The sequence below is a fragment of the Anomaloglossus baeobatrachus genome, chromosome 3 (assembly GCF_048569485.1).
Source record: "Anomaloglossus baeobatrachus isolate aAnoBae1 chromosome 3, aAnoBae1.hap1, whole genome shotgun sequence".
NCBI lineage: Eukaryota > Metazoa > Chordata > Amphibia > Anura > Aromobatidae > Anomaloglossus > Anomaloglossus baeobatrachus.
In genome coordinates this window covers 214,206,409-214,224,744 of record NC_134355.1, presented here as the reverse complement: position 1 = coordinate 214,224,744, position 18,336 = coordinate 214,206,409, and the positions used below count along the sequence as shown (strand labels likewise).

Sequence of the window (18,336 nt, the reverse complement as noted above, 5' to 3'; positions counted from 1 at the left end):
CACATGTCTACTTTATGTCAGCATTATTTTTTATTATTATTTTTAATAGCAACTTAAGGGTTAAAATGTTATTATCAATGTCATTTTTCCAACAAATCTGAAAAACAAAAAAATCTTTAGGGACCTTATCACATTTGAAGTGACAGAGTCCTATGTGACTTAAAATACTCAAAAGAGACACCATTCTAAAAACTGCACCCCTTACACAGCTCAAAACCACATCCAACAAGATTATTAACACCTCAGGTGTGACATCGGTATTAACCTGTTCACCCTCAAGCCAGTCTTCACCTTAATGATGCAGTCAATTGTTTCAATTCTGACCAATGTCACTTTATGAGGTTATAAGTCTGGTATGTGGGGGCATGGCCTGGCTATGGAGGAGTAAAGACACACGTCTCTCTAGCTCCCAACCCAGGCCGACAGAAACACAATATCCCAGCGTACCACTGCACCCAGAAAGACCTCCATGGGTGCAAGAAAGAACAAAGGAACACACTCCAGCGCGACAGGCACCGTGGAGCCCCTGTCCCAGGACATATCCCGCTTCATGTCGGGAGCGGGCCAGACGGAGCAGCGGGGACCAGGGCCTGTAATGGCGTCGCAGGCGGGCGGCGCTGCAGAGCAGAGGGAACTGCAGGCAGACACACTCACCCCTGGAAAGAACAGCGGAGGAGCGACGAAACCGGTGGGAGGCGAGCAGGCACCGACTCAAACGCAGGTCAGAGGAGGAGGGGGTGGATTGTGACCCGCACCACGAGGCCAAAATGGCGCCGCGGTGGAAGCAGGAGGAACACCAGAGCTTGCAGCACAGGTGGAGGGAGGACCTCAGAAGCAGTGTGGAGAGATAAGCGGCGCCCGGGGTATACTGCAGACAGGGGCATCAGTGGAAAAGATAACCCCAGACACCTCTCCAAAACAGCAGGCAAGTGGGCACAGGCAGGACCCACAAAAACATAATGAGGCTGATAGGATGGGACAACAGCCACCCCACATAGTGGAGCAGATGGAGGGCCTCCAGACCGTAGCTTCACCACATACAGAGGCAACCCCAGCCCATGACTCACAGCATACAGCCCAGTCTTAGAAGACTGGGACCCTAGAACAGGGGAAAGAAGCCCACTCTCAGAATACAGGCTCCCCCTGGGGAGACGCTGACACCCCACAGGGAACCGAGGATCAGATGCTACAGCAGGGGAATGAAGGCCTCAGGTCCTTGAGGAAGGCAGCCCTGACAGATCTTCGGGACTTAAGCAACAGAATCAAAAATATGCCATCAAGGGAGGAGATAGATAGCTATATTAACCGATTGGAAAATGCATACAAAGCTGAACTGGTGGCCCTGAAAGATGATGTACAGCACGTGGGGGAGAGAGTGACAACAGTGGAGGCAACTACAACATCTATGTCACAGACATTGAACACCCACTCCTCTGACCTGTCAATCCATTCTTACCAACTGCACTACCTATCTGATCAAATGGATGATGCAGAAAACAGAGGAAGGCGAAATAATATAAAGATACGAGGCCTCCCAGAGTCTATTGAACCGGGTGAGCTGGACAAAACAACATGTCATCTATTCAACTCACTCCTACAGGTCCTTCTAGATACCAACCTTGAACTAGATCGAGTTCACAGGGCCTTAGGACCCAAATCAATGGATCCAGCCTACCCCAGAGATGTGATCGGCAGAGTTCATCGCTATCAGCTAAAAGATGCCATAACGGCACGGGCCCGTGCCTCTGGAATCATCAGTCATCAAGATACACAACTTCAAATACTCCCAGACTTATCAAGATGGACACTACAGGCGTTGAGACCTCTTTTGGACGTTCTTCGGCGACACAACATGCCATACACGTGGGGATTCCCATTCCGCCTAAGTGTTCAACAAGACGGTAGAGTCCACACACTCAGCCATCCCAGAGGAATCAACGCCTTTACTGCAGCTTTACGTCTTCTGCCGGTGGAGGTCATGGACTGGCCCCAGCTGCCCTCAGGCCTCTTGGGAGGAGGACCCCCACACCCAGCACCGCCGCTGCCCCAGAGAAGGCGAGACCCCAGAAGGAAGGGAGATGATCACTGAGATTGGAGTTGCGCGCTGAGAAGTCATCGCTACCCAAGTCATTACCAGTTTTTCCTTCACAGGGATACCCCTTATTTCTCCCCCGGAAGATACTGATGAGACTGTCATACCTGAGGCGGGGATGGAGGGGGAGGTGCAAATAGTGTGATCAAAGACGAGAAGACCATCATAGGGGCAGCTAATCCCGCCGCCTTAAAGACAGTTGGTAGTCATTCGAAAAAGTCGAGAGGGAGGTGGGGGGGTGGGGACGGGAAAAATGGGGGGCAATCGCCTCTCTATGCAGGGTGCTCGATACACTGTTTAAAAAATGTTTTTTTGTTGTTTAGGATATCATAACTTTACTCAGAGCGGTGGTTATGAGATAACTGTTGATATGTTTTGAGTTTCAGATTGTGGTTCTGTCGGTCTGGGGGGAGATCTCCTCGGTGGAAAGCTCGCTACCAACAGGGGGAGTTTTACCTCGCTGGACGCGGTACAGTAGGAAAACTACTTCCCCCATACCCTCTGACTCTGTGGGTATCCCTCCTTTAGGAGACGCCCTACTACTTCCTACTTCAACACCCTATTCTTCCTGATTCTTTAAAAACTCTGAGCTCTCTTTTTTTTTCACTTCTCTATCAACCTCCCTCTTCTTTCTCCCACTTACCCCCCCTTTTTTTTTTGTTTTTCTTTCCTTCTCTATTCCACCCCCTTCCCTTCTCCCCATCCTACCCTCGTTCCCCAGTTACTAATACACGTCAGAAGATACACAGGCCCTACACAGTCTTGACACGACAGTGACTGGAAAACATGACATCTCTAAACTTCGGATCCATTAACATTCGAGGCTTCAATTCCCCGCAAAAATGATCTCCGGTTCCATATGGCATGCATAAACAAAAGATTCAGGTACTCATCCTAGAAAAAACACACTTTAAAACGGGTCACGGTCCTAACATCAAAGATAGATATTTTACCGAATGGTTCCACAGCTCTAACTCGGAATCGCGTTCCAGGGGGTTTCCATAGCGTTCCATAAAAACCTGGGTCACTCAGTAGTTGACTCAATTATAGACCCCAATAGCAGATTCATTACAATAAAAATCAGAATCAACTCAACTCTTTATACGGTGGCGGGATGGTACTCGCCGAGTCAGAATCAAGCAAAAGCGTGCGGTTCCTTTATCCGGGTTTGCTGAGGGGGTGGTGGTGATAGGAGGGGACTTCAACCTAACATTGAACCCGAGGGTGGACACCACTTCGGGGAGGAGCGCCATCCCGGAGGGGTCTCTACAGGCATTGAAAAAAGAAATACATAGACTGCAGTTGGTAGACATCTGGAGGATAATTAATCCCCAGGGAAAAGATTATACATTTTTCTCAAACCCCCACAATTCATATAGTAGAATTGACTTTTTCCTAATAAGTCACCATGCTCTCAAATGGCAACCCAGCCCCCTCCATCGGCAACTTCGTGTGGTCAGACCACACACCAATTTTTCTGAAATTGTCCCCACCGGTTAGACCTGAGCAGAACTGGAGTTGGAGACTCAACGACACTTTGCTTCGGGATCCCATATGCGTGGCGGACATTGAAGACTCAATTTATGCATTCCTTTCAGTACATGCTTCGGACAGCACACCATATCCCAGGGGTCTTAAACTCGGCCGGGTATATGGGCTGCACAGAGGAAAAAAAATAATTTGGGGGGGGCCGCATTCTTTGCAGGACAAAGTGACATTTTTATTGGTACGAGATATATATATATATATATATATGTATATATATATGTATATATATGTATATATATATATATATATATGTATATATATATATATGTATATATATGTATATATATATATATATATATATATATATATATGTATATATATATATATATATATATATATATATATATATATATATATATATATATATATATATATATATTTATTTTTACACACCTTGGGACCACTGATTTTGAACATTTTCCCTTGTTCATTATAGCAAGCGTGCACATTCTTTGTTTAAATATAGACATATTTTTTTTTTTACATTTTATTCCTTTCTTGTAACTCTTACAATTAGCACTATATAGAAATTTTGACCAACATCTTTTAGTAATGTTCCCCATATTGTATTAATGTGTTCATCCTTGTCCCCATGTTATAGTAATGTGTTCATCCTTGTCCCCATCCTATAGTAATGTCCCCAATCTATAGTAATGTGTCCATCCTTGTCCCCATGTTATAGTAATGTTCCCCATCCTTGTCCCCTTGTAGCAATGTCCCCATCCTATAGTACTGTCCCAATTCTATAGTAATGTGCCCATCCTTTAGTAATGTGCCAACCTTGTCCCCACCCTATAGTAATTTCCCCAGCATTATCCCTATTCTATAGTAATGTTTCCCATCCTTGTCCCCTTGTAGTAATGTCCCTATCCTACAGTAATGTGCCCACCTTGTCCCCATCCTGTAGTAATGTCCCCATCCTATAGTCATGTGCCCATCCTAGTCCCCATCCATAGTACTGTGCCCACCTTGTCCCCATCCAATAGTATTGTGCCCATCCTTGTAATGTCCCAATCCTATACTAATGTCCCCAGCCTTATCCCCATCTCATAGTAATGTGCGCACTTTGTCCCCATCCTGTAGTAATGGGTCAGCAGCTCCCCTCACCTTCCACAGACGCTAGAGTGAAGCTGAGGCGGAGTGGTCTCCTGCCCCAGATCCACAGTGATTGGAGAGATTGGTCACAAGGCCGGTCTCTCCAATCAGAGCTGGGGGCGGGTGAAACACAGGTCACCCAGCTCCAGCCAATGATCAGGGCTACAGCTGCACGGATCTTGGCTGTATTTCAATGTTTCAACGATTTTCAATGGCTGAAACATTAGTGGCTGTGATTGGCTGAGCAGCGTTCGTCAGCCAATCACAGCCTCCGTAGGTCCGGGGAGGAGACACCACCCAACCTGAGGTCCCCTCCTCCCCGAATCTAAGGTATTTGCAGCGATTGCAGCCACCGGGGCCGCGATTTCACCATGACGTACTTGGTATGTCATGGGTCCTTAAGTACCAGGGAGCCATAACGTACCCAGTACATCATAGGTCGCTAAGGGGTTAACGTCCAACACACACACACACACACACACACACACACATATATATATATATATTTATATATTTTATATACAGTGCCTACAAGTAGTATTCAACCCCCTGCAGATTTAGCAGGTTTACACATTCGGAATTAACTTGGCATTGTGACATTTGGACTGTAGATCAGCCTGGAAGTGTGAAATGAACTGCAGCAAAAAAAGAATGTTATTTCTTATTATTTCTTTTTTAAATTGTGAAAAGTTTATTCAGAGGGTCATTTATTATTCAACCCCTCAAACCACAAGAATTCTGTTTGGTTCCCCTAAAGTATTAAGAAGTATTTCAAGCACAAAGAACAATGAGCTTCACATGTTTGGATTAATTATCTCTTTTTCCAGCCTTTTCTGACTAATTAAGACCCTCCCCAAACTTGTGAACAGCACTCATACTTGGTCAACATGGGAAAGACAAAAGGAGCATTCCAAGGCCATCAGAGACAAGATCGTGGAGGGTCACAAGGCTGGCAAGGGGTACAAAACCCTTTCCAAGGAGTTGGGCCTACCTGTCTCCACTGTTGGGAGCATCATCCGGAAGTGGAAGGCTTAAGAAACTACTGTTAGCCTTCCACGGCCTGGACAGCCTTTGAAAGTTTCCACCCGTGCCGAGGCCAGGCTTGTCCGAAGAGTCAAGGCTAACCCAAGGACAACAAGGAAGGAGCTCCGGGAAGATCTCATGGCAGTGGGGACATTGGTTTCAGTCAATACCATAAGTAACGTACTCCACCGCAATGGTCTCCGTTCCAGACGAGCCCATAAGGTACCTTTACTTTCAAAGCGTCATGTCAAGGCTCATCTACAGTTTGCTCATGATCACTTGGAGGACTCGGAGACAGACTGGTTTAAGGTTCTCTGGTCTGATGAGACCAAGATCGAGATCTTTGGTGCCAACCACACACGTGACGTTTGGAGACTGGATGGCACTGCATACAACCCCAAGAATACCATCCGTACAGTCAAGCATGGTGGTGGCAGCATCATGCTGTGGGGCTGTTTCTCAGCCAAGGGGCCTGGCCATCTGGTCCGCATCCATGGGAAGATGGATAGCACGGCCTACCTGGAGATTTTGGCCAAGAAACTCCACTCCTCCATCAAGGATCTTAAGATGGGTCGTCATTTCATCTTCCAACAAGACAACGACCCAAAGCACACAGCCAAGAAAACCAAGGCCTGGTTCAAGAGGTAAAAAATCAAGGTGTTGCAGTGGCCTAGTCAGTCTCCTGACCTTAACCCAATTGAAAACTTGTGGAAGGAGCTCAAGATTAAAGTCCACATGAGACACCCAAAGAACCTAGATAACTTGGAGAAGATCTGCATGGAGGAGTGGGCCAAGATAACTCCAGAGACCTGTGCCGGCCTGATCAGGTCTTATAAAAGACGATTATTAGCTGTAATTGCAAACAAGGGTTATTCCACAAAATATTAAACCTAGGGGTTGAATAATAATTGACCCACACTTTTATGTTGAAAATTTAACTGAGCAACATAACTTGTTGGTTTGTAAGATTTATGCATCTGTTAATAAATCCTGCTCTTGTTTGAAGTTTGCAGGCTCTAACTTATTTGTATGTTATCAAACCTGCTAAATCTGCAGGGGGTTGAATACTACTTGTAGGCAATGTATGTATGTATGTATGTATGTATGTATGTATGTATGTATGTATATATATATATGTATGTATGTATGTATGTATGTGTATATATATATATATATATATATATATATATATATATATATATATATATATATATATATATATATATATATATATATATATATATATATATATATATATATATATATATATATATACACACACACACACCATTCTTCTCGCCTGTCCCGCGCTCCCTCCGCTGCCTCATCTCTGCTTCGTGCAGCCCCCAGGCCCGTGCCCCTGGTCACTATCGCGGCAGGTGCAGTGTCACTGTCAATGATTTATGTGAGATGATTGTATTGCCGGCACAAGAGCGGAGCGCCAGCAACACATTCATCTGACAAAGTGCAGACAGTGGCTGCGGCCCCTGCACCTGCCGCGATAGTGACCAGGGGCACGGGCCTGGGGGCCGCACGAACTACCCTGAGGGGCCGCATGCGGCCCACGGGCCGCGTGTTTGAGACCCCTGCAAAATCCCATCAAGTGGGAGGCTCTGAAATGTGTCCTAAGAGGCACTTTTATCAAAACAGGGATCACGCATCAAAAAGGCTAAAGAGGCTAAGGTGAGGGACCTCCTGGCCCAAATTCAAATATTAGAAACTCATCACAAGGGCACACTATCTTCAGAAACACTGATAGAACTCACTAAATGCAGAGATGAACTGAAATCCATTTTAAATCTCAGTTACCTTAGATTCAAAAATCAGTTTAAAAAGACCCAATACAACTATTCGGATAAATGTGGTCGCCCAATGTCATGCCTCCTACATCCCCGTATACAGACTCCATACATCCCCCGAATACGGCACCCAAATGGGACAGAGGAACACAACCCTGTAGAAATCCTAGACATAATGAAAACATTTTACTCCAACTTATACAACATCAAAGGAAAATTCTCAGACCTGGATCCCCAGGAATTTCAAAGGCGGGTAGAAGAATACATAACAGACACAGCCCTCCCGGTAATAGGGGAAAACGTATCAGCACAGCTTGAGGAACACTTCACTGAGGCGGAGGTAGAGAAAGCCATCAATAATACACCTAGCGGAAAGAGCCCTGGACCGGACGTGTTTTCCCCATTATTTTTTAAGATCTTTAGAGACAAACGTACGCCCTTTATGACAAAGGTGTTTAACTCAGTCACATATACCAACGGGTTTGCCCCACAATCATTGGAGGCCTACGTAGTTGTAATACTCAAACCAGAGAAAGACCCCACGATGGTCTTAAACTATCGCCCAATCTCGTTGATTAACGTAGACATCAAAATCTTTGCAAAACTACTAGCCAATAGACTGTCACCGATACTTCCAGACATAATACACTCGGACCAGGTGGGATTTATACAGGGACGCGAGGCGAGGGATAACGTGAGCAAGATTATCTAGTTAATCGCCAGGGCGGGGGCGTGCCCGGGTGGAGTGGGCCTGTTATCAATAGATGGCGAAAAGGCCTTTGACCGCGTACACTGGGGTTTTATGGAGGCGGCCCTTAAACAGATTGGACTGAGGGGAGGTTTCTTAACTAAAATAATGGCCCTCTACAACGGCCCTACAGCACGGATTAAAGCAAACTGCTCCCTCTCAACCCCATTCCAGATCCACAATGGTACTAGACAGGGATGTCAGCTATCCCCATTGATCTACGTCATTGTTATGGAACATTTGGCAGTGGATATCAGGAAGAACCCCAGTGTGCAAGGTCTAAGCGTGGGCGGGAAAGAATACAAAACGGCCCTTTATGCAGATGACTTGTTGCTATACATCTCAGAACCCCATATCACCTTCCTCTCACTCATGATGGAATTTGAACGTTATGGGGACCTTAGTAACTTCAAGGTCAACTACAAAAAACCGGAAGCCCTAAACATCTCATTGCCAGCGTCGGAAATCCAAAGATTCCAAAACAACTTCCCATTCAAGTGGCAGGCACACTCATTAAAGTACCTGGGAATTCAGATACCTACCGACCTCAGTAAACTGTACACACTAAATTACCAAACCCTACTAGACAAGACCCTTAGGGACCTCAACACATATAACAAAAAACCTCTATCTTGGTTTGGAAGGATTAACACCTTTAAAATGGACATCCTTCCAAGATTCTTATATGTATTCCAGGCTGTACCCATAAACCCTCCAATAAACTTTTTTAAAACCATGAAATCCGCTCTTATAAAATTTATATGGAAGCAAGCAAAACCCAGAAAATTCCTCACCCTTACTAGACAAGCAAGAGGGGGGGGCGGGTTTGCCAAATCTACGACTATCACCAGGCGTCGGTGTTGGTCAGATTGTTTGACTGGCACTTCCAGACAGACGCAAAACAGTGGGTGGAGCTGGATCAAAATGTACACAGACACCTCTGAAGAACCTCCCAAGGGTGGGACAATGGGTGAAGATACATATTGAACTCAAGGGGGTTTTGGTGAAGGCAACGTTGACGTTGTGGGATAGGTTGAGAACAAACAGCGGGCTGACTAAACCCCTCAGCCCATTGACCCCCATCTTCAACAATCCGGAGTTTCCTCCTGCGTTTGGGGTGAGAGGTTCCTTTGTTGGCCCCAAAACTCTGATCTTCGAGTGGCTCACTTATTACAGGACACACATATCCCCACGCGAGAACAGTTAGAGGCAAGGGATCCCCCCATGAAACTCTCTTGGTTGCAGTATGGACAGCTGCGGTCCTTTTTGGGGAAATGGAGGGCGGAGGGCCAACACCGTCACCTGGTGTCGCCTACAGCGTTTGAAGGATTGTTCCTAAGGGATTCACCACCCCCCCATCTGATCTCAGTGATATATAAACACCTTAACGGACAGCCTGACCACCCGGGCCCGGACTATGTCCAGGCATGGGAAAGGGAATTGGGAACTACGTTTTCAAAGGGGGACAGACAAAAAGCTTTCCTCTTTACACATAAAATGTCGGTGGCAGGATTTGCTCAGGAAAAGAATTAAAAGATTCTGGCTCGGTGGTACCTTTGCCCTACTAAAATTCATAAACTATTCCCTTCGGTAAATGCTGGCGCTGTGGAATTGAAAAGGGGGCAATGTCCTAGATATGGTGGGAATGTGATAAACTCAAACCCTTCTGGGACACGGTATTCGGGGCCTACATGAGAATTACAGGAATCCAGGTCAGACCTACCCCTCAGGTGGCGATCCTCTCCATGTTGCCAGGCTCCATCGGGGCACAAAAAAAGAGATCTCAGGTTTTGCCTGATTGCAGCTAGATCAGTAATTCCCAGATACTGGCGGAGGACGGAGACGCCACCTGTTGGGGACTGGTTTAAAGAATTCTCACACATAGCACTAATGGAAGAACTTTCCACAATAGCCAATGACACTACTGACACCTACACCTGGATTTGGCAACCTTGGATCATGTTTAAGGAAACTCAGGAGTTCTCGAGGCTTTTGGCTCAGTAACGGAGAATCCAAGGGCAAGTCACATCTACCCTTAACCCCATCACCTCCCCCCTCCCCCTCACTCTACCCCTCTCCCCTAATCTCCCCCTCTTCCTATAGCCCCCCCCCAGCCACGCACCCCTCCTCCCTTTTTTTTTTTGTGTTTGTTCTTCCCTCTCCCTTTCTCCTCTATCTATTGTTCCATAGTTTTCTTCTTGGTTCTCTTTCTTTTCCTTCTTGGTTCTTTTTCTTCTTACACTACAACATTTCACTTCTCCCTGTTCTGCCTCATACACATCCTCGGTAATCAAATCCCCTCTGGAACTTCATTATCCTGCACCGTGGACGCAAAGCTCACCCCCTACTATTACGTACACTATTTCCTTACCAGGTAGTAGACATTCTGTTAACGAGGGGGCAAAGCTCAAGATCCTCCCCAGACCGAAAAATAGGAAAATAGCATATTTTCAAATTAACGTAAGATAGTGAATGGAGATAACCTTATGTAAGACAATATACCGTATTTTTCGCTTTATAAGACGCACTTTTGTTCCCCCAAATTTTGGGGGAAAGTAGGGGGTGCGTCTTATAAGCCGAATATCCGGGGGGGGTATGTATATATGTACACTGCAGCGTCCAGGGGGTTGGGGGCAGCAGCTCTGGAGCGCAGGTGAACGCTGTGGGCTGTAGCCTTAGATCTCCTGTACCCGCTCATATAATATGCACAGCCGCTGTCCATCTCCAATGGTGCTGAAATCGCACGCAGTGATGGGCTGGGGCAGCGGTGCATATTATATGAGCCTGCGCCCACCTGTGATGGTACATGCCCCCCCTGTGTTAGATTTGGCCCCCAGGCTTCTGCTCATTCTAAAATAAAAAAAGCTTTACTTACCCCCTCCAGCGTTTCTCCCCGTGTCCCTGCTTCCACTGTGATCAGGCAGGCAGAGAGCTCAGTCTGCTGTGCCGATCACATGACCGCACTGAGAACCAGGAAGTAAGGAACAGAAGCACAGAGGGAGACATGAGGGAGATAAACGCTGGAGGAGGTAAGGAAAGAGGGTTTTATTTTACTATGGGTAGCAGCCTGGGGGACATATCCAACACAGGGGGACTTGTGCGATCTATATCGGGGCCATGGACAGCACTATGGGGGCGATATCTAACACAGGGGGACTTGTGCGATCTATAGGGGCCATGGGCAGCACTATGGGGGCGATATCTAACACAGGGAGACTTGTGCGATCTATATAGGGGCCATGGGCAGCAGCATAGGGGCGTTATCTAACACAGGGGAACGTGTGCAATCCATAGGGGACCATAGGCAGCACAGGGGAATGTATGCAATCCATAGGGGGCCATAGGCAGCACAGGGGAACGTGTGCAATCCATAGGGGACCATAGGCAGCACAGGGGAATGTATGCAATCCATAGGGGGCCATAGGCAGCACAGGGGAATGTGTGCCATCCATAGGGGGCCATAGGCAGCACAGGGGAACGTGTGCCATCACAAGGGGGCTATATTCAATATAAGGGGGCCATATCCAGATTAAGGGGGCTAATTTTAGGATGGGGGGCTATGAGGGATATATACCCTATATGATTTGTTAGAGGGACACTGGCATTATAAGATGGACCCCATTTAACATTAAAAAAAAAAAAAATTCTCTTTTTCTTCACCAAATTTGGGGGTGCGTCTTATAATCAGGTGCGTCTTATAAAGCGAAAAATACGGTATCTGAAGCGCATCCGAAAGTGAAGGGATTTTGGAATAGAAGTATTTTGGAATTGGCCATATAGGGAGTAATGTTAATGTAGAGTAAATGATAAGATCTTTATTTGCATTTTAGTCACTATATGTAATGGAGTATATAGGATGGTTGGACCCGGAGAGGGACCATACATGCGAACTGTATTTAATCTTTTTTCTTCTATTCTACTGCTTTCTTACTCTTTTATACAAGGTTGTTTATTTTTTGTTGTGAAAATTCAATAAAAACAGATCATAAGTCTGGTATGCTTCAACTTATTCCAGTGATTCAGAGGTTTCTTTAATGACAGATTGGACTTCTTAATAGTGGTGAATTTAGTATAATATTTTCTGTATTTGTTAAAAATAAAAATAAAAACAGAAATTTGGTGAAAATTTCACAATTTTTAAACTTTAAATTTTCATACCCTTAAAGCAGAAAGTTGTGTCACAAAATAGTGGATAAAATAACATTTCCCACATGTCTACTTTACATCAGCACAATTTTTGAAATAATTATTTTCCTTAGGAAGTTAGACGAGTTTAAAGATTATCAGCAATTTCTAAATTTACAAATCCTTTTTTTTAAGGGGCCACATCACATTTGAAGTGGCTGAGAGGTCTAAGTGACAGAAAATACCCCAAAGTGACACCATTCTAATATTTGCACCCTTCAAAGTGCTCAAAAATCACATTCAAGAGGTTTATTAACTCTTAAGGTGCTTCACAGCAACTGCAGTAATGTGGAAGGGAAAAATGAAAATTTTAACTTTTTCCCCACAAAAAGGTTACTTCAGCCCCAAATTTTGCATTGTCACAAGGGTAACGAGAGAAAGCACCATAGAAATGTATCGTGTAATTTCTCCTGAGTATGAAGATACCCCATATGTGGTGGAAATCTACAGTTTGGAAGCACGGCAGAGCTCAGAAGGGAAGGAGCGCCATTTGACTTTTCTAACAAACACAAAATTGGCTGGAATCGTTAGTGGATGCCATGTCGCATTTGAAGAGCCGCTGATGTGCCTAAACAGTGGCGCTCCCAAACAAGTGACCCCATTTTGGGAACTAAACTTCTCAAAGAATTTATCTAGTTGTTTAGTGAGCACCTTGAACCCACAGGTGCTTCACAGATTTTTATAATGTTGAGCTGTGAAAATGAAAAAAATACAATCTTTAAATCACTAAAATGTTGCTTTAAACTCCAAGTTTTTCACATTCACTAGGGTAACCGGAGAGAATTGACAGTTCAATTTGTTATGCATTTTTTCCCCGAGTACGCCAGTACCCCATATATGGTCGAAAACTAAATTTTGAGGCACAGTACTGTAACGCCTGCCTGGATCCACAGACTCAGACGGGCTGTAATGGACAGGCTAGAGGGAAGCCACTCGCCAAGCAGGACCCCCAGAACCCGGAAACTCTTTAACCCCTATACAGGGATTTGGAATTACACAGGGCCCTGGAGATCACTACCTGTGTAAGGCTGCAGTCTGAGAGAGTAGTCGTCAGGCAGGGTCAAACCAGGAATAGCAGAACAGGGACAGAATCGGCCGGCAAAGACGTAATCAGAAACAAGCAAAGGTCAAAACCGGATCGGGCAGCGAGGTACAAAAACAGCAGGCCGGAGGGTAGTCAGGAAACAAGCGGTAATCAGCACACAAAATCACAGGACAAAACAGGAGCCAGAATTCTCAGAACTATCTCTGGCAGAGGTCATCAGACAGGAGGGGAATTAAAAAGGGTGTGGTGTCTTCCCATAGGCAGTAGCTGAATGATGGTACCTCAGCTGGGAGACACCCGCCACCTACGGTCAGCCAGTGGCACTGCAGATCCCCAGGAAACCCAGACCAGTGGATGAACGGAGCCTGCGCCCACCGGCGCCGCTGGTATCGACTCCTCTCCCATCACCAGCACCATCCACGGCAGGAACACGGCGTCGCCTGGCGATCAGAGCAGAAGTCGATGGAGCGGACTCCGGTGGTGACGTAACAAGTACAAAGTGAAGAAGGGAGGAAGTGCCATTCTGAAGTTCATATTTATTTGGAATGGTTTGCGAGTGCCATGTCACATTGGTAGAGCCCCTGAGGTGCCATAACAGCAGAAACATCCCACAAGTGACCCCATTTTACAAACTGCCCCCCTCAATGAATTCATCAAGGAGTGCAGTGAGCATATGGACATTACAGGTGTGTCACAAAATGTTATATTATTGGGCGGTGAAAAAAAAAATAAAACAACATTTTGGTGGTAAAAATGTAATTAACAGCAGATTTCCAATTATGACAAGGGGAAGAGGTAAAAATGCCCCATAGGGGCGGAGCCGGACATGGCCAAGAGAGGACGCTACTTGCTAGAGCTCCTCTAAGTAATCCCCCATAGAACCGGTTTATTAGTCACAATGGGCAAAAATCGGCAGTAAAAAAAAGAACAAGCCCAGTAAGCCCAGCACCTCAGGGCAGCCTCCTGCACCCCAGGGTACCATCGGGGCTTATCTAACATGCTCCCGGGAGCCTGAGACCGGCTCACTGCCACAGAGAGAGCTGCGGCCTACAGGCCTGAAAGGAGCCCTGCCATGGCACCAGTGAGGGCAGAAATCCAGGGCACCCAGAGAAGGGGTGAGGAGACGGAAATCCCCCGCGGTCCAGGAGGACCCTCCAAGGGACTAACTGTGGCGGCAGGAGCGGGTGAACTCCCCGCAACTGGGACGGCGTTACCACCAGCAGCGCCATTCCAAGATGGCGGCCGCGATCCTGGGACGCTAGCAGGCAGTCCAGGGCTGGAGGACGGGTCTCCCGCGGCTGCAGTCCTACCTGCATCACCCTCCGCTGTGCCTCTGATGCGACCGGGCAGCTCCAGCGACCTGCCTGCAGCCGTACACTGTGAGGCTGGAAGTGCAGCGTGCGGGAGCGGGACGCACATGTGCTCGGGCCCAGGAGATGACTCACCGCTGCGAGCCCGAGCACTGAAGAAGCAGACGATACAGGGAGAAGCTGCAGCTCTGACACCACCGCTCCTGTCCTCACAAGCAAGCACAGGGACCAGAAGTGAGGAGGGAGCAGCAGCAAATCCTGCGGGCCGGCTGTACTATGGAAACCAGGTACAGGGCCCGCAGGTGGACCTGGGGAGCGGGATGCACTCTAGTGGGGGGAACAACACCCCCAGTCACCCACCAAGAGCTACACGATCCTCAGGGGGAGCAGGCAGTGGAGGAGGGCCACCTACATCTCAGATGGTTGCCAATGAGCCCTGGGGGACACCTCAGAGAGAAGCACACTCACCAGATCCCTGGTCCACTGGGTACTCCTGGGCTGAGAGCCCGACAGCCACAGTCAAAGACCTAGATGGGGGCCCATTAATCCCCGTGAATGGGGGACCCAGAATACTGGGGTCACCCCCAATACGTCTCGCATCTGTACCACAAGTATGGGACGGCATTAAAACCCCCCAGAACACGCAGACGCTGACATATGGAGCAGCCCTTCAGGACTCTTTCTACGCATACCCAAATATGTTTCACGCGGCTGCCTCGATGGGCGACGATCACCCGGCATCTCTGGCAGACTTACGGTCTCTGTTACAAGCAATCCCCACCAAGAATGACATTGCAGCACTGGCTAATCAAGTGGTGGCGGAATGTAAACAAGAATTTATCCAGCTGCGACAAGATCTCTCTTCACTTACTCACAGGGTAGATACCCTAACAGAGCAGCAATCTGATTCTCAGGTGTCTATCCGATCTATCCAAGAAACTGCAGAAAACCAATCTAAGCAACTATTTGCCCTCCAGCAACATGTGGATGACCTAGAGAACAGAAACAGACGAAACAATCTGCGGATTAGAGGTCTTCCGGAATCTATTGCCGCCCCTGATATCCCTGCTGCTCTCCGTTCCATCTTTAACAATTTGCTAAAGAGACCACCTGGAGCTCCCCTTCAACTTGATAGAGCCCATAGGGCTCTACGCCCTCCGGATCCAGATGACTCCCGCCCAAGAGATATCGTATGCAGAGTACACTTTTTCGCTGTAAAAGAGCCATTCTACAGGCAGCCAGGAGAAAACAGAACTTGTCATATAATGGCTCTACCTTTCGCATAATGCCTGATCTCTCACGGCACACCCTGGCCCAACGTGTGACTCTTAAACCCCTCCTCGATGTCTTAAGAGAGGTCTGCCATTCCGGTGGGGATTTCCGCTTTCCCTATCGGTACAGAAGGACTCCCGATGGATGGTCCTGCGTTCCCCAGAGGACCTCCCGGCCTTTATCGAGAGTCTGAATCTGCCTGCAATTTCTATTGCAGCCTGGCCGACTACACTACTCCAGCCGTGGGTGCCCAGGGGACGGCCTACCTCCTCCAGACCACCTCCACCTCCTGAGTCCAGCAGGGGTTTGCCTCCGAGAGGAGAATGGGGTCGCAGGGCGGGCCGTCCGCGTTAGCTGATGCTGAGGAAACCAAAGGCTGAAAATGCCTGTATGACTTATACCTCTTACAGTAATGAGGCTCACGTGGCTTCCACATGTTATCCTCCAGTCTATTCATAGCCCGTATTACATAAGCATTTATTACCTTTACCGGTGTCTATGGTTATCCATAATGTTTTTCTTTCCTAGTATATATAGAGCTCGGCTCAGATATGTCTGACTTCCTTTTTCCCCAAATAGGTTGGGATCCTCTGTCCTGCCTAGATGAGGCGGATATGTTCCCTAGGAACGTTTGTTCGGATTTATTTAACTATGCTAGGCTTTTTTTGCCTGTTGTTTTCCTTGTCTTTTTCTCTCTTCCTTTTTTTCCCACTACTTCTTACTTTCCTCAAATCTCCCCTTCTCCATATCCTTGGCGGCCGGGCTAAACGTGTCCGATTCTCTTTCTTAAATATCTCTAATGATCTATTCTCTTATAGATGGCGGACTTAACCATCGCTTCTTTCAATGCCAGGGGCCTCAATGTTCCGGAGAAAAGGACACAGATATTGTATCATCTTCATAAACAGAAGGTGACAATAGCATGTCTACAGGAGACACTTCAAACGAGGGCATGCCCCTATTCTTAAAAATAAATATTACCGGACATGGGTATCCTCGGACAACCCTGACTCCCGCTCTAAAGGTGTGGCGATAGCCATCCATAAATCCCTCCCACATCAAATCTTAAAGTGCACGACAGATAGTCTTGGCAGATATATTATTCTTTCACTGAGGGTGGGGACCCACATCTTCACAATAATTAATGCGTACGCCCCAAATCAAAAACAGGATAGTTTTATTTCCCGCCTGATCGATACCGCGACCCCCCTGATACAGGGTACGGAGATTTTATGTGGGGACCTTAATATCACCCTGGACCCTACTTTAGACAACTCCAAAGGGAAATCCAGTATTGCATACACCACCATCAAACGAATTAAAAAAGCTTTACTACGCATGCAACTGTTCGACTCCTGGAGAACACAACACCCATCAGACAGAGGCTACAGTTTCTATTCCCACACTCAGGATTCATATAGCCGTCTTGATTACATATTAGTGCAACATAACGCGCTCCCTTGGGTCCAACACACGAGAATCGATAACATATTATGGTCAGACCATGCGTCGGTATATTGCACGATTGAGATCCCCTCTCTTACAGCTCCTAGAGGGTCGCGGCATCTGAACGAGTCATTGCTGCTGGATGAGCTTTGCGTTTCGGATATCCAGACCTCCATTGCAAGATTCATGGAGGACCACTCAGTAGATGACACAGCCCTCACTTATAAGTGGGAAGCACTGAAATGTGTCCTACGTGGCATTTTTTATCAAGCACGGGTCCCGAATCAAGAAAGAGAAGGCCCAAGTCATAGTAAAAGCTCTCCATAGGGTTTCTGAACTGGAGCTCATCCACAAGCGAGCCTTATCAGCCACGAACTTACGGGCACTCCTGCAGGCTAGGTTCGAGGTTAAGAAACTGCTTGATTCCTCATATCAGCGTCTGATACAGGTAGGAAAGGGGAAGTTTTATGAGTTTGGGGATAAGCCCAGCAGGCCGTTAGCAAACGCGTTGAGGGAGGACAGAGCTCACACCCTCATTCCCTGCATTAAGAACTCACGCGACAAATTACTTTACGCCACCCCAGACATCTCAAATACCTTTCATGACTATTATTCCAAGTTGTATAATCTACCTGTCGAGCCCCATAGATCGAGTGAGGGAAATCTCTCAATGCCCTCACCTTTTAGATGTCCCGACAGTTCTATAATAGACAACCTGGAAAGTCCATTTTTACTGGAGGACTTATTGGCAGTGATTCGCGATACTCCGGGCA

General features: G+C 46.9%; 1 protein-coding gene across 5 annotated transcripts in view; it reads right to left on the bottom strand.

The window, feature by feature from the left end:
• Positions 1 to 18,336, bottom strand: part of LOC142296298 (ras-related protein Rab-4A) — a 176,540-nt gene that overhangs the window by 17,330 nt on the left and 140,874 nt on the right. The window lies entirely within an intron of this gene.